We start from the raw sequence: 18885 nt of genomic DNA on the forward strand, positions 1-18885 counted from the left end.
TAAGAATTTCTTGGTTTTATCAACTTCTTTTAAATTAGTACCAAAAATCAACATATCATCTACATATAGACAAATCATAACTCCTTTACGAGAAGTATCAAAAATTCTATATACACACTTGTCAGCTTTGGTTGAATGCAAAACCATTAGACAAGACAAGATCATCAAATTTTTGATGCCATTGTTTTGGTGCTTGTATTGAACCATTTAATGATCTCGTCAACTTGCACACTTTGTTCATTTCCAGGCATCACAAACCCTTCAGGTTGTTTCATGTATATTTCCTTATCAAAGTCACCATTCAAGAATGTAGTTTTCACATCCATTTTGTGAATCACAAAATTATGTATAGCTGCAAGAGCTAATAATAATATAATAGTGGAAATTCTGGCAGCAGGAGCATAAGTATCAAAGAAATCAATGCCTTCCTTTTGTCTAAATCCTTGGATAACCAATCTGGCTTTATAGTTATCAATTGTGCCATCCACTTTCATTTCCCTTTTGAGGATTTGTAACGCCCGTAGACCCGGGCTAGACAATTTAGAGACAATAGTGGGCGAAAACTACTTTTCGGCAAAAGATTATTTATAATAAATAAGCTGAACCAAGTTTTAGAATATGTCTCAAGGTTTCCGTACATATAAAGAACGCCGAAATCCGAGTTATAACGAAGAAGTTATGGCCCGTCGAAGTTTTACGGCAAAACCGGCACGACACCGGGAAGCGTAAATAGTAAATTTACGATGGAGCGAATTTTAGCCTTAGCAATCTAAACCAAAGTTGTAGTATACGTTAAACCGAGAACATCCATAAAAAGAACGCCCAAATCTGACTTCGTATGAAGGAATTACGAATTCTTCACGGTCATTTAGCAGTCTAAACTCCTCCTACTGTTGAATTTGAGATCGGTCGAGAATTAGCCGACGGAGTCTAAACGAAAGTTGTAGATCCTGATTTTACCTACGCGTTGAAAAAAAGAACGTCGAAAACAAAGCTCGTATGCGAGAGTTATGATTTTTCTAAGTTTGAAGGCTGATACGCGATAGGGGGTGACGTGGCACCACCAGAATTGGACACGTGGCACCACCAGAAGGTTGACACATGCCCCAACTCGGCGAGTAGGTCCTCCTACTCGGCAAGTCCATCAGTCAGCACCCCTATAAATAGAGGTGTCGGGTTCCCTCACTTCCTCACACGTTCAAACCCTTCTTTCTCTCTCTAGTTTCTCTCTCTAAAGCCCTAAACCCCCCCTAAAGTCTAGGTAAACCCCCTAGCACCCGAAGGAAACCCCGAGGCTCCCGGAGTCCCAAGAAATAAGCCTTTCGGCTCGGGAACGCTGCTCCAGCGAAGCCCGGTCTTTGCGAAAAACCCGCTGTAAGTGAGATACGCCTACGCTATTTTTAATATAGCTTCTAATTAATTATAGTAACATTATTAGGACCTTAAAAATAATTATTTGGGCTATTATTATGAGTTATATTGAGTGTTATTTAACGCTTATAATAGTAATAATAGCTAGACTATTAATTAGTCGCGGTTAACGTTAGACTAAAGTCTAGTGGTAATGATACTAGGTTTGGTCAAGGGATAATTATTTTAAGAGTAACGAAGTGCTGTACGAGTGCCGACTCACCACCTTACCCGGTGAGTGCATAGTCCCTTTCATGAACATGATTTTAATACAAGTATTGATTGAAGTATTAATTATATGTTTATGTGCGAGTTAATTGATGTTTCCTAAAATACGTGTTAAAGAACATACCTGATTATATATGATGATTTAGGAGAAAGAGTAAACCTAAATTAATAATGAGGAATATTGGGTAGTATTTTCTTACGAGTAAAAGTGAGTTATACTCAGAGAATAGAACTTTAGTATATGTGATTTATCCAAGAGCATGAATTAGACATAGTCATTGTCCTTAGTCCGAGAGTATGGATTGGACATAGTCAACTATCATTAATCCGGGGGCATGGATTAAGACATAGTCAGTTGTCCTTAGTCCGGGAGTATGGAATAATACATAGTCATTCATCCCTAGTCAGAGAGTATGGATTAGGCAAATCATTCGTCATTAATCCGAGAATCATTCGTCATTAATCCGAGAGTATGGATTAGTCATTCGTCCCTAGTCCAAGAGGATGGATTAGGCATAATCATTTGTCATTAATCTGAGAGTATGGATTAGTCATTCGTCCCTAGTCTGAGGGTATGGATTAGGAATAACCATTAGTCATTAATCTAAGAGTATGGATTAGGTAAAATGGTTAATCTTAGGTTTAAGGGTATAGATAGTCTCGTTGTGAGGATCGACGGGGTGGGATAAGAGTTGCTTACACATATATGGTGAACTTGTATGTTTTGTGAGTTCTAAATTATATATATGATATAACATTGTGGGATTGAAATCCCTATGTACTCACCAGGTTTCCCAACCTGACCCACTCAGTTTATTTGTATCATAAGTGTCGATATGAAGTGACATTACACTAAGAGATTAAGGAGATATAGATCACTAGTGTAAATGAATGTAAGTTCTGCTTATGCTTATGTTTCTGTATTGACGATGACATCCCAAACGTTTTGAAATGAATAAAATACGTTTCTTGAAAAATGTTTTGATAACGTATTTATCGTGTTTTCTGGGAACAAATTCCGCAACATTTTTATGAAAAGAAGTACTCTGATTTTTAACAAAGCATAAACAAAATCAGTCTTTTCTGGCCGTGGAAAATGGGGATGTCACAGTTGGTATCAGAGCATTAGTTTAAGCGAACTAGGAATATCGATTTATTTCTAGACTTAAACTTAGAATGATAAGCAATGATTGTGAGGAGTGTGTCTAATAGATTTAGGTAATACACCCGAATAGACACAAGCACTAGCTTATTTTAGGAATGATGCATAAATTGCTTTTACGTGCTAAATGATTTGTTATTCTTTATGCTATAGTTTGATCGGATCTATGGTCTGTTGCTGACCGGATCTAGAAACCTTATGTGTTTAGGATTCTAAGCGTTTAACTACGATATTAGAACTAGCATATAAACGTTTCGGAGTGATAAGGATGATTTAAACGTCAATCCTAAATAAAGATCTGGATTCACCTTATTTGGTGTATAGATCAAGATGGCAAGGACCCGTAGCGGAAACGTGAATGCAAATGGGAACCTAAACCAACCCCCAATGATTGAGCAAATACCGATTGTGATAGCCGTTGCTGAGCCAATAACAATGGCCGGAGTGCAAGCGATGATCGATGCGATGTTGGATCGTCAAATGGAGGAAACCAGACGTTTTCTCCGGCAAAATCGAGAGGAAGCGACCATACAAATCGAACAAACCGAGTTGAACGAAGGGTAGACTGAGGAGGGAAACTATAGTAGGACTGTTGGTCAAGCCAACCCACCGATAGTTAGGCAAAACCACAAGGATGGAGGAAATGACGGACGTGGATGCAAATACAAGGATTCCATGGTGTCCAAACCACTGAGTCTATCTGGAAGCCCGACGCTGGTGGAAGTCATGAACTAGATCTTTGAGATGGAGATGATGTTTGAGAGTTGCGAGTGTAGCAACAGGCAGAAGACCGCTCTTGGGGTTCCTCTATTGAAATCTGGAGTACTAAGCTGGTGGAAGCTACTGGCTGATTCAATGCCCAAACGTGAAGCAAGCAAGATATCGTGGGAGGATTTTCTGGTGCAGTTGAAGATGCAATACTGCTCTGAGGAGGATCTTCTAGAGATCAACAACGAATTCCAGAATCTGAAGAAGGGAAGATTGAGCATTACTGAATATGCTGCAAGCTTTACTGAGAAAATGAAGCTTGTTCCTCACCTCGTCCCAGCTGAACTCTCCAAGGTTAACAAGTTTGCCCTCGGATTACCAGCGGACTTTGGTCCAATGGTCAAGCAAAATACCAGTCTGAAAGCCGCCATCTGGGCTGCTAAAAATGTGGAGAAGCAGATACAAGAGAAGGGTCTGGAGAGAGCAGAGGTGGGAGAGAAAAGGAAATTTGAAGGATCTTTAAGGTCTGACGAGAAGAGAAAATTCTCGAAGTCTGGTTCAAAGAAGTTCGAAGAAGGAACGCAATGGTGTGACAAGTGCAGAAGGAAGCACATCGGGAAAATCTCTAAAGAGATGACCTGCTTTAAATGCGGGAAGACTGGTCATTACGCCAGTGAATGCACAACCAAGAGAGAAGTCTGCTTTAAGTGTGGCGAAGAGGGGCACTTCAAGAAAGATTGCCCAAAGAGAGAAGGGGCTACAAAGCTAAATGTGCCGCCAAAGCCAAAGGCAAGAGCATTTCAGATGATCCTTGACGAAGCAGATGACAATGCGAGGATTCAGGAGTGAAGGCTTGACATCCGAAGATCGAGTTATGAAGTAGTGGTGTAGATAGTACCTCGTAATGTAGCATGTTAGAGGCATAGTGTAGGGTGAACTTGAACACCTATGTAACCATTTCAAGGAATAATATAAAACCTTCGTTTTGATATTTGATGTGTTAAATTGTTATGTGATTTTCTTGTATGGTGACTTGGGAAACTGCAGGATAATACTTGGGACGAGTATGAGTAGGTGTGAAAGGTAGTAGAGGCCTATACTACCGGAAGCACAGGACTCACACTTGGATCAGGGAAACTCACAAGGTTACCAAGAAGCTAGTAATTGATTTCATTTTATTCAAGTATCTCATTACCATCGTTTCGGTAATGACTAAGACGATGATTGTTATTCCGATCCTAGTGGTCATATCGAATTGAGTCCGACTACGATAAGTATGTTACATGGTTCAGAGAACCAAGTTCGATGTAGCATCTTACTTAAACCAAAAGATTGAAATGAAAGCTAACCAAGGCAATCAGTAGAAGTATCGCGATGATTGTTAAAGAAGTTGGTAGCTAGAAATGCTACATATTGAAATGTGATTGTATCACATTAGAACATGAAGGAAGGTATACTCTGTTTTGGAATTTGACTCTAAGAGACATGAGTCTGAGCGTTACAACATACGATGAGAGGTCATTAGAATATGACACATCGGTCCATTGTAGTAATAAAAGAACTTATCTGAAGTACGTATCCAGTGAGGATCGAGATTGTGACTTGAAGGTCATAATCTGGAGTCTAACGTGAGATAGGGCGCAAGTGCAAGATCGAGCACCGCAGAGTCCAAGAGTTAGATACTCATTCGAAGAAACAAGGAAGTTATGATTATTACCTAGGATGAAGAGATAACGTTTGGAGTCATTATACTGCCCTGTTTCATTGATGATTCCGGGACGTAATCATCCTAAGGGGGAGATAATTGTAACGCCCGCAGATCCGGGCTAGTCAATTCAAAGACAATAGGGGTCGAAAACGACTTTTCGACACAATATTATTTATAATAAATAGTCTTAATCAAGTTGTAGAATATGTCTCAAGGTTTCCGTGTGACAACCCGATATTTCAACTCTGTGTAATGGCCTGATAGGTCAAGTATTGTAACCACTTTTGAGTTAAAGAAATTAACTTTGATAATAAAATGTCCAAAAAGTTTCTATTTAACTACCTACTATGTTTAATATCATTAAACCGTGATCGTACGTAAAAAGAATGCCCAAATCCGGCTTCGTATACTGAAGTTAAGATTTTTTTTCAAGTTCAGCTTAGTAACAGACAGCTAAAAACTCGAATAGAAGATCGAACGACTTTTGGCCGGAATGACCTAAACGAGAATCGAAGGTCTCGACAATGAGATTTCAGCGGTAAAAAGTCTGGCAAAAACCGACGTCAGATAAAGAAGTTATGATTTTTTAAAGAAATTCCTTAATCACGTCATTTTAATAAATAAATAATAAAAATAAAGTCAAAATTAGCCGACGAAGTCTAAACGAAATTTGTAGAGCGTAGTCTCACCTTCGCGTGGATATAAAGAACGTCGAAAACGGAGTTCGTATGAAGAAGATATGAATTTCCGAAGTTTATTAAATATTTTGTATTTAAATTAAATCTTTAATTCCGGTATTATCCGAGGACGAGTCATCGGACTCATCCGAAGTACGCCCCGCGTACTCGCGTACGCCCCGCGTACTCTGAGGATGTCGACACTCGCATCAAGTGGCTTCGGATGACGAACGCAGTGATGATTTCGGACCCATACGCCCCGCGTACTGGCGTACGCCCCGCGTACCGAGGCGGTTCCAGCCTCCTATAAATAGAGATGCGAGGGTTCTCGGAAAAATTGCTCATTCTCTCTCACTTTTCTTGCATTTTGCCTCGTTTTCCGTGCCCGCACTACCCCGAAGCCCTGATCATTTTGCCCTAGTACCTCGGGATGACACTTACAGTAGTACATTTTCCTGTTACTTTATTTTGTGATATTTTCACATAAACGATGAGTAGACTAAGTACTTTAGTACTAGTCAATAGAAGGAAAAACTATCATTTTTACTTACAAAACATTCGGGTCTTGGTAGAAGACTACATCTCAAACTGATAGAAAATAAGGGATTTTCTAGGGTTTTTCGTACTTACATCAACATTTTCATTTAACGATTTACATGGCCTTCATAACAGCTTTTCACAAACATGGAAATGACAGTTATATACTTATGAATTCACCAACTTTAAAGCTGATACTCGCTTTCAAAATAACTTGTATTCTCAGGTCATCAGTAGACAGGTACGGAGGCCAGGTTTTGAGAAGACGGAGCAGACAAGTCTCGTCTTTTATTTTGATTGTATATTTTTGGTGTCTTACTACAATGAAAGAACACACATGTATTAAAACTTTACTTATAATGCAATGGATGGTGTTGTTGCTTGTTTATTATATTACACTGTTGTGATACTGTACATGACGTCCTCCACCCCTGAACGTTTCCGCCGTTCTCGGTTTTGGGGTGTGACAGATTGGTATCAGAGCATTGTTTATAGTGAATATAGTATATCAACCCATAAAAGATATACTAACTATAAATACATGGGATTAAAACACTCTGTCTAAGAGTTATACTTTTAAATAATAAAATATTTAGCAAAGTATACGTGCCTGCATTCATACTAAAACCAGTGTCACAATGACAAGAACAAAAGTATTACGATTGTTGAATATCACAAGTAAGCCTGGGGATATATGGTCAGTCTTAGGAATGGCATAGCCTGATCAACTATGCTGGTCCAAGGAGTGATTAGCATATGCCCAAGAATGGTTGTGATGTAGCAACAAGTCTAAAAACTTACCAACACAACTATAAAGAAATACCATAGGGGTATTTGGTCTTACTGTAATTATCTTAGTTAGTTTGTCTATTTTAGCTATTTCTTATATCCTTTTTTTTCGCGTAGATAAAAATGGATGGATTTCACCATGGCGATCCGTACTTCCCGAACCAAGGCAATGCTGGTTGGCTAGAGGCGGAGCCAGAAGATGATCACCCAATCCCTTTGGATGATCACCATGCTGAGGGCTTTTCTGATAGTTCTGACTCGGAGCCAAAAGTCAACAACCTACCCCCAGCTGCTCAAAATCCAAACCTAAACCCCTGCCCTGTGTTTCAAGGACCCACACCTCTGTGGGACACTAACTTGACTACGTGGAGTCATGAACAGGTTCAACCCATTCCCTACAATGGAGACCGAAGTTTCTACAACCTCACTGAAGGAGGTTTTGCTGATAGAGTCCTACCAATCATGGTGTGTAGGATTTCACGAAACACGATCATGGCTGAGGCTTCTATCAATCAAGTTTTGGAAGTTGACGCCAACTCTGGTGTTAACACTGTCCACATTCGCCAACTAGAGTCTGCTCATGAAAGGACTCTGGTCCGCAATGCAAATCTGCAGAGGGAACTTGATGAAACCCGAGAAGAAGTTAGAGAACTTCGAGCTCAGCAAGCAAGGTCGGACAAGCGTATAAGGGACATTGAACGTCTACTGTTGGGATCGAGGACTCATGCAAGCAGCTCTCGTCGCCGATAGAAGCTTGTCGACTCATCTTTTGGATATAACCTAGTTTATGTAAAACTTTGGTCTAATTTCCTATCTGTATAAATCTTAGGCCTGTTAGGTCTTGATCTAGTCTTAATTCTGTCAAAATTTTCCATCTTGGTTGATGTAAGGCCTACTTCTAGGCCATTTTTCCCGAACTTGTTACATCTGTAATTCCAGTACTATTGACAGATATCTAATCGTATGAAAATTATTATCCAAATGTTGTCATCTTCATTTAGTCATTCTATTCATTATGTTGTTGGACTATGGGGAGTTAGTCCATGAGTCACATTCATAAAATCATTTATTCTTATCCATGTCGTCATCTTTTAAACGTGCAGTTAAAAATGCCGCCACGCAGAAGTACAAGGCGTAATCCAATCAACGAAACACCGATACCACCACCTCCACCACCGCCGGTACCTGTTCAACCACCTAATCCTTTCGACGCCAGCATGTTCCAGGCAGCTTTCACAGCAGCAGTTGCAGCTGCTGTGTCAGCAATCAATGCTCCTGTCCCTAGTGGATCGGGAACAGGTGCACCCCCCTCGAACCACGACGAAAGCCATGGACATCCTCGGGAATGCACTTACAAGGATTTCATGAACGCCAAGCCCCGCAACTTCAATGGAACTGGGGGTGTTATGGTGTTAAGGCAGTGGATCGAGAAGATGGAATCTGTCTTCGAGATCTGCGGATGCCAAGAAGGCAACAAGGTCAAGTTCGCAGCTTGTACCTTCTCTGACAGAGCATTAACATGGTGGAACAGCCATGTTAAGTATCTGACTCTGGTGGTGGCATATTCCATCAACTAGGAAAAGTTGAAAGACATGCTGATGAAGGAGTACTGCCCTCGAGGCGAAGTACAAAAACTCGAGCAGGAGTTTTGGGGTCTGCAAATGGTAGGATCTGACATCACGACCTATACTAATAGGTTCTGTGATCTGGCGAACTTATGCCCTGATATGGTTGCTCTCGAGAGCAAGAAGATCGAAAGGTATATCTGGGGACTATCGCCCCAGATCCAGTCAAGTGTACTAGCTTCCAGGCCTATCACTTTTGATAGTGCCAAGGAACTGGCACAATCTCTTATCGATCACCGAAAACCTCAGAACCCAACAATCCTTACACCCGTGCCACAAAAGTCTAACCCCGATTACAACAAGAAGGGGTGGAATAAGAGGAAAAGAGGGGCTTCGCAAGGATCCCCCAATAATCAACTTGTGGCGATCAATGCTACCACAGTGACTCCTGTTGTCCCTGCGAACCCCTTACCAGCAAAAGCTTATGCTGGAACCCTTCCGAAGTGCAACAAATGTAACTTCCATCACCACGGACCTTGCAAGGAGATGTTCTGCTCTAACTGCAACAGGAAGGGGCACACCACTCGTTACTGCAAGGCTCCAACAGCTCAAGCCACCCAGGTCCCAAATGCCGGTATGGGCCAAACTTGCTACGGTTGTGGCGAGGTGGGTCACTACAAGAGGAACTGCCCTAAAGCAGGAATGGCTGGAGGGGTAGGAAGAGTTATGGCCCTAGGCCACGAGGAAGCAGTAGCTGATCCTACAATAGTTACTGGTACGTTCCTCCTTGATAACTCATATGCTTGCATACTTTTCGATAGTGGAGCCGAGAAAAGTTTTGTGAGTCACAAATTTGCACACCTGCTTAAATAAAAGCCATGTGCATTAGATAATCCATTCACGGTAGAAATGACTAACGGAAAAACAGAGAGTACAAACTGCATATACGTAGGTTGTACCTTAGCTTTAGATGGCCATACTTTCAAGATAGATCTCATGCCAGTCCCAATTAAATGTTTCGACGTTATCATCGGTATGGATTGGTTGAGTCTTCTTCACGCCGACATCTTGTGCTTTGAAAAAGCAGTTCGTCTTAACCTTCCTAACAACGAAACCTTAATTATCTACGGCGACAAACCTAGTACGAGCCTTCGTATCATTTCGTGCATTCAAGCCCATAAGTGCTTGTGAAAGGAACATCATGCATTCCTAGCACACGTCGTCGATACCAGTCAAGAACTGAAGGACATCCAGAAAATCCCAGAAGTACGCGACTTTCCCGACATATTCCCAGAAGAACTTCCCGGTTTACCACCGCAACGCCAAGTCGAGTTCAAAATCGACTTAGTGCCAGGAGCTACCCCAGTAGCCAAATCTCCTTATCGTCTGGCACCGGCTGAGATGCAGGAACTTTCCAGTCAACTTAACAAACTTCTCAAGAAGGGATTCATTCGACCAAGCTTCTCACCATGGGGAGCACCGGTCTTGTTCATCAAGAAGAAAGATGGATCATTTCGCATGTGCATCGACTATAGAGAAATCAACAAACTTACCATTAAAAATCGTTATCCTTTGCCCCGCATTGACGATTTGTTTGATCAACTTCAAGGAGCCAACTACTTCTCGAAGATAGATCTGGGATCCGGATACCACCAACTACGAGTGTTAGAGGAGGATGTTCCCAAGACAGCCTCCCGAACTCGTTATGGGCACTACGAGTTTGTAGTGATGCCATTCGGATTAACTAACGCGCCCGTAGTATTCATGGATCTGATGAATAGGGTGTGTCGTCCTTACTTGGATCAGTTCGTCATCGTCTTCATTGATTACATACTCATCTACTCTCGAAGTAAGGAGGAGCATAGTCAACATCTCCGTAAAATCTTAGAGACATTGCGATCGGAGAAGCTCTACGTGAAGTTCTCAAAGTGCGAATTTTGGATTCGGCGAGTCGAATTTTTGGGCCATGTGGTTAGTGAAGAAGGTATACACGTGGACCCCTCCAAGATCAAAGCCATTGAGAACTGGTCAGCACCAAGGACACCTACCAAAATTCGTCAATTTCTAGGTCTCGCTGGCTACTATCGCAGGTTCATTCAGAACTTCTCCAGCATAGCGAAACCTCTTACAACCCTGACCCAGAAAGGCGTGGCCTTTGACTGGGAAGAGAAACAGGAAAGAGCATTCCAAACGCTCAAACGAGCCTTGTGTACCGCCCCGATACTATCCCTCCCCGAAGGGATAGAAGACTTCATTGTCTATTGCGATGCATCCAATCAAGGACTCGGATGTGTTCTGATGCAGCGAGGTAAAGTCATCGCCTATGCCTCGAGGCAGCTAAAGACTCATGAGGTTAACTACACAACCCACGATCTTGAACTAGGAGCAGTTGTGTTCGCTCTGAAGATCTGGCGACATTACCTGTACGGTACGAAAAGCACGATCTTTACAGACAATAAGAGTCTGCAACACATTTTCGACCAGAAGGAGCTCAACATGAGACAACGACGGTGGGTCGAGCTACTCAGCGATTACGAATGCGAAATTCATTATCATCCGGGTAAAGCCAATGTAGTAGCCGACACCCTAAGTCGGAAAGAATATTCTGGTTGTAGGGTCAAATCTTTGACTCTAACTATCCATTCACACTTGTCCACGCAAATAAAGGAGGCTCAACTCGACGCTTTGAAACCTGAAAACGTGGCTGGTGAATCCCTTAGAGGGATGGATAAGAACTTAGAAGCCAAGGGTGGCGGAGCCTTATACCTAATGGATCGGATCTGGACACCGAAACATGGTGGTTTCAGAGACTTGGTCATGACAGAAGCTCACAACACTCGTTATTCCGTCCACCCGGGTTCAGATAAGATGTATCTGGATCTTAAAAAGTTATACTGGTGGCCTAACATGAAAGCAGATATTGCTACCTTCGTGAGTAAATGCCTTACTTGCGCAAAGGTCAAGGTTGAATACCAGAAACCCTCCGGTCTTCTACAACAACCGGAGATACCAGAATGGAAGTGGGAGCGGATCACTATGGACTTCATAACCAAGTTGCCCAAGACGACGGGTGGACTTGATTCCATATGGGTCATCGTCGATAGACTGACCAAGTCTGCACACTTCCTATCGATCAAAGAAACAGACAAGATGGAGAAACTTACCAGAACTTACATTAAGGAGATTGTAAGGCTGCACGGTGTTCCTTTATCTATCAGCTCAGACCGAGATAGTAGATTCACTTCGAGGTTCTGGCAGTCATTACAAAATTCCCTAGGAACTAGGCTGGACATGAGTATAGCCTACCATCCACAGACCGACGGGCAAAGTGAGAGAACTATCCAAACCTTAGAAGATATGTTGCGTGCATGTGTGATTGAATTTGGAAAAGCTTGGGATACCCATTTACCTCTTGTCGAGTTTTCCTACAACAACAGTTATCACACGAGCATAAAGGCAGCTCCATTCGAGGCCCTCTCTGGCCGAAAGTGCAGATCCCCTCTGTGCTGGGCTGAGGTGGGTGATACCCAGTTAGCTAAGGGATGAGTTCCCGAAAGCACTCTCACGGGTCCGGAGATCATTCGGGAAACGATAGAAAAGATAGTTCAAATTCGTGAACGATTGAAAGCCTTTAGAGACCGACAGAAAAGCTACACTGACAAGCGTAGGAAACCATTGGAGTTCCAGGTGGGTGACCGAGTCCTACTAAAGATCTCACCCTGGAAGGGCTTGATACGCTTTGGAAAGCATGGGAAGCTCAATCCAAGATACATAGGGCCTTTCGAGATTCTTGCGAGAATCGGTCCTGTAGCTTACAAACTTCGTCTACCGCAAGAACTAAATAACGTACACCCTACCTTTCATGTGTCAAACTTGAAGAAATGTTTGTCCGATGAGACCGTCGTTGTCCCTTTAGATGAGATCGAAATCAACGAGAGTCTACACTTTATAGAAGAACCAATTGAAATCATGGATAGGGAAATTAAAAGAACGAAACAAAGTCGCATCCCCATCGTGAAGGTCCGCTGGAATGCAAAGCGAGGACCTGAATACACCTGGGAACGCGAAGATCAGATGAAACACAAGTACCCACATCTGTTTCCCTAATCCACATGTGTTTTCTTACATTAAATTTCGGGACGAAATTCCCTCTAACGGGGGGATGATGTGACAACCCGATATTTCAACTCTGTGTAATGGCCTGATAGGTCAAGTATTGTAACCACTTTTGAGTTAAAGAAATTAACTTTGATAATAAAATGTCCAAAAAGTTTCTATTTAACTACCTACTATGTTTAATATCATTAAACCGTGATCGTACGTAAAAAGAATGCCCAAATCCGGCTTCGTATACTGAAGTTAAGATTTTTTTTCAAGTTCAGCTTAGTAACAGACAGCTAAAAACTCGAATAGAAGATCGAACGACTTTTGGCCGGAATGACCTAAACGAGAATCGAAGGTCTCGACAATGAGATTTCAGCGGTAAAAAGTCTGGCAAAAACCGACGTCAGATAAAGAAGTTATGATTTTTTAAAGAAATTCCTTAATCACGTCATTTTAATAAATAAATAATAAAAATAAAGTCAAAATTAGCCGACGAAGTCTAAACGAAAGTTGTAGAGCGTAGTCTCACCTTCGCGTGGATATAAAGAACGTCGAAAACGGAGTTCGTATGAAGAAGATATGAATTTCCGAAGTTTATTAAATATTTTGTATTTAAATTAAATCTTTAATTCCGGTATTATCCGAGGACGAGTCATCGGACTCATCCGAAGTACGCCCCGCATACTCGCGTACGCCCCGCGTACTCTGAGGATGTCGACACTCGCATCAAGTGGCTTCGGATGACGAACGTAGTGACGATTTCGGACCCATACGCCCCGCGTACCGAGGCAGTTCCAGCCTCCTATAAATAGAGATGCGAGGGTTCTCGGAAAAATTGCTCATTCTCTCTCACTTTTCTTGCGTTTTGCCTCGTTTTCCATGCCCGCACTACCCCGAAGCCCTGATCATTTTGCTCAAGTTTCGAAGGTCGATTTTACTCCCGAGATTCCCGAGGATCCCGAGAAAAATCCGTTTCCCGAGACAAAACTCTGCCCGGTTTTCCATCTCGCTATCTTCAAACTTTCATGTGAGTTCATACCCCTAATCAATGTTTTAAGTGATTTTAAATGCTTTAATGGGGGGGGGGGGGGATACAAGTAGAAACAAACATGTTATTAAATCATTGATATGTATTTTATAACTGTGTTTGTCATTTAACAGATTTCATATACTATAAAATGTGATGCATGAAATGGTTTTAAATCTTAAAAACGCATTGTTATCAAAAGTTTTACCTTTGAAATGTATATTAAAATGACCTCAGGTTATTTTTAATCATTGTTCAAAACCCTTAAGATGTCTTACAAAAACCATTTTTACATTCTTGAATTAAACTATGCATATACACTTATATTCTTATATATGTATTGATGTTATAGTTTGCATCCTTCATTTAAGTTTCCCACACCCTTGAGTAGTAAGAGTGTGTAAACCTTAATGATCAACTAGTTAGATTACAGTAAATTATCTTAGGGATAATTTGAAGATAACAAAACATTAATCCTATTACAAGGAATCACACAAGAGTCAGTTCATTCATGAGTCTTTACTAGTACCTTACCTGATACCTGAGTACCTTTACATATGCTTACCTGATACATGAACACATTACATGAGTACCTTTACGTTGATACCTTTACCTGTGTATACTTATTTGAATATTTGTATCACGAATTGCGAGGATAATTTATTAGTACCTTCTGTGTAAATTATCCTGCATATCCCCAGTACCTCGGGATATCTAGAATAGGACTCTATCCCCAGTACCTCGGGATATATGGACGGGACTAACCATTCCGGAACCCATCTGTTAGCAACAGTGGGTAATGAACATCTACGGATGCCTACGGTTATTACTTATATTAGGAGTACCTTTACGGGACTAACCCTTCCTCCACCCTGCTGCAGCTACAGAGGATAATTGAAAATCTTCGGATGTTCATTCGGTTATATATGTCGTGTTAGTCCTAGTACCTCCGGATAACATTTACATATGTCGTGTTAGCCCACAGTACCTCGGGATAACACTTACCTTAGTACATTTTCCTATTTACTTATTTTGTGATAGGATATACATTTCGCTTTACGCGATCACATGTTAGCCCTAGTACCTCGGGATGACACTTACAGTAGTACATTTTCCTGTTACTTTATTTTGTGATATTTTCACATAAACGATGAGTAGACTAAGTACTTTAGTACTAGTCAATAGAAGGAAAAACTATCATTTTTACTTACAAAACATTCGGGTCTTGGTAGAAGACTACATCTCAAACTGATAGAAAATAAGGGATTTTCTAGGGTTTTTCATACTTACATCAACATTTTCATTTAACGATTTACATGGCCTTCATAACAGCTTTTCACAAACAAGGCAATGACACTTATATACTTATGAATTCACCAGCTTTAAAGCTGATACTCGCTTTCAAAATAACTTGTATTCTCAGGTCATCAGTAGACAGGTACGGAGGCCAGGTTTTGAGAAGACGGAGCAGACAAGTCTCGTCTTTTATTTTGATTGTATATTTTTGGTGTCTTACTACAATGAAAGAACACACATGTATTAAAACTTTACTTATAATGCAATGGATGGTGTTGTTACTTGTTTATTATATTACACTGTTGTGATACTGTACATGACGTCCTCCACCCCTGAACGTTTCCGCCGTTCTCGGTTTTGGGGTGTGATATTCCGTACATATAAAGAACGCCGAAATCCGAGTTATAACGAAGAAGTTATGGCCCGTCGAAGTTTTACGGCAAAACCGACACGACACCGGGAAGCGTAAATAGTAAATTTACGATGGATCGAATTTTAGCCTTAGCAATCTAAACCAAAGTTGTAGTATACGTTAAACCGAGAACATCCATAAAAAGAACGCCCAAATATGACTTCGTATGAAGGAATTACGAATTCTTCACGGTCATTTAGCAGTCTAAACTCCTCCTACTGTTGAATTTGAGATCGGTCAAGAATTAGCCGACGGAGTCTAAACGAAAGTTGTAGATCCTGATTTTACCTACGCGTTGAAAAAAAGAACGTCGGAAACAAAGCTCGTATGCGAGAGTTATGATTTTTCTAAGTTTGAAGGCTGATACGCGATAGGGGGTGACGTGGCACCACCAGAATTGGACACGTGGCACCACCAGAAGGTTGACACATGCCCCAACTCGGCGAGTAGGTCCTCCTACTCGGCAAGTCCATCAGTCAGCACCCCTATAAATAGAGGTGTCGGGTTCCCTCACTTCCTCACACGTTCAAACCCTTCTTTCTCTCTCTAGTTTCTCTCTCTAAAGCCCTAAACCCCCCCTAAAGTCTAGGTAAACCCCCTAGCACCCGAAGGAAACCCCGAGGCTCCCGGAGTCCCGAGAAATAAGCCTTTCGGCTCGGGAACGCTGCTCCAGCAAAGCCCGATCTTTGTGAAAAACCCGCTGTAAGTGAGCAACGCCTACGCGATTTTTAATATAGCTTCTAATTAATTTTAGTAACATTATTAGGACCTTAAAATAATTATTTGGGCTATTATTATGAGTTATATTGAGTGTTATTTAACGCTTATATAATAGTAATAATAGCTAGACTATTAATTAGTCGCGGTTAAAGTTAAACTAAACTCTAGTGGTAATGATACTAGGTTTCGTCAAGGGATAATTATTTTAAGACTAACGAAGTGCTGTCCGAGTGCCGACTCAGCACCTTACCAGGTGAGTGCATAGTCCCTTTCATGAACATGATTTTAATACAAGTATTGATTGAAGTATTAATTATATGTTTATGTGCGAGTTAATTGATGTTGCCTGAAATACGTGTTAAAGAACATACCTGATTATATATGATGATTTAGGATAAAGAGTAAACCTAAATTAATTATGAGGAATATTGGGTAGTATTTTCTTACGAGTAAAAGGAGTTATACTCAGAGAATAGAACTTTAGTATATGTGATTTATCCGAGAGCATGAATTAGACATAGTCATTGTCCTTAGTCCGAGAGTATGGATTGGACATAGTCAACTATCATTAATCCGGGGGCATGGATTAAGACATAGTCAGTTGTCCTTAGTCCGGGAGTATGGAATAGTACATAGTCATTCATCCCTAGTCCGAGAGTATGGATTAGGCATAATCATTCATCATTAATCCGAGAGTATGGATTAGTCATCCGTCCCTAGTCCGAGAGTATGGATTAGGCATAATCATTTGTCATTAATCCGAGAGTATGGATTAGTCATTCGTCCCTAGTCTGAGGGTATAGATTAGGCATAACCATTCGTTATTAATCTGAGAGTATGGATTAGGTAAAATGGTTAATCTTAGGTTTGAGGGTATGGATAGTCTCGTTATGAGGATCGACGGGGTGGGATAAGAGTTTCTTACACATATATGGTGAAATTGTATGTTTTGTGAGTTCTAAATTATATATATGATATAACAATGTGGGATTGAAATCCCTATGTACTCACCAGGTTTCCCAACCTGAACCACTCAGTTTATTTGTATCATAGGTGTCGATATGAAGTGACATTACACTAAGAGATTAAGGAGATATAGATCACTAGTGTAAATGAATGTAAGTTCTGCTTATGCTTATGTTTATGTATTGACGATGACATCCCAAACGTTTTGAAATTAATAAAATAGTTTTCTTCAAAAATGTTTTGATAACGTATTTATCGTGTTTTTTGGGAACAAATTCCGCAACATTTTTATGAAAAGAAGTACTCTGATTTTTAACAAAGCATAAACAAAATCAGTCTTTTCTGGCCGTGGAAAATAGGGATGTCACAGTTGGTATCAGAGCATTAATTTAAGCGAACTAGGAATATGGATTTATTTCTAGACTTAAACTTAGAATGATAAGCAATGATTGTGAGGAGTGTGTCTAATAGATTTAGGTAATACACCCGAATAGACACAAGCACTAGCTTATTTTAGGAATGATGCATAAATTGCTTTTACGTGCTAAATGATTTGTTATTCTTTATGCTATAGTTTGATTCGATCTGTGGTCTGTTGCCGACCGGATCTGGAAACCTTATGTGTTTAGGATTCTAAGCGTTTAACTACGATATTAGAACTAGCATATAAACGTTTCGGAGTGATAAGGATGATTTAAACGTCAATCCTAAATAAAGATCTGGATTCACCTTATTTGGTGTATAGATCAAGATGGCAAGGACCCGTAGCGGAAACGTGAATGCAAATGGGAACCGAAACCAACCCCCAGTGATTGAGCAAATACCGATTGTGATAGCCGCTGCTGAGCCAATAACAATGGCTGGAGTGCAAGCGATGATCGATGTGATGTTGGATCGTCAAATGGAGGAAACCAGACGTTTGCTCCAGCAAAATCGAGAGGAAGCGACCATACAAATCGAACAACCTAAGTTGAACGAAGGGTAGACTGAGGAGGGAAACTACAGTGGGACTGTTGGTCAAGCCAACCCACCGATAATTAGGCAAAACCACAAGGATGGAGGAAATCACGGACATGGATGCAAATACAAGGATTTCATGGCGTCCAAACCACCGAGTCTATCTGGAAGCCCGACGCTGGTGGAAGTCATGAAATAGATCTCTGAGATGGAGACGATGTTTGAGAGTTGCGAGTGTAGCAACAGGCAGAAGACCGCTCTTGCGGTTCCTCTATTGAAATCGGGAGTACTAAGCTGGTGGAAGCTATTGGCTGATTCAATGCCCAAACGTGAAGCAAGCAAGATATCGTGGGAGGATTTTCTGGTGCAGTTGAAGATGCAATACTGCTCTGAGCAGGATCTTCTAGAGATCAACAACAAATTCCAGAATCTAAAGAAGGGAAGATTGGGCGTTACTGAATATGCTGCAAGCTTTACTGAGAAAATGAAGCTTGTTCCTCACCTCATCCCAACTGAAGTCTCCAAGGTTAACAAGTTTTCCCTTGCATTACCAGCGGACTTTGGTCCAATGGTCAAGCAAAATACCACTCTGAAAGTAGCCATCTGGGCTGCTAAAAAT

This window comes from Lactuca sativa, chromosome 7 (assembly GCF_002870075.4).
Source record: "Lactuca sativa cultivar Salinas chromosome 7, Lsat_Salinas_v11, whole genome shotgun sequence".
Taxonomy (NCBI): Eukaryota; Viridiplantae; Streptophyta; class Magnoliopsida; order Asterales; family Asteraceae; genus Lactuca; species Lactuca sativa.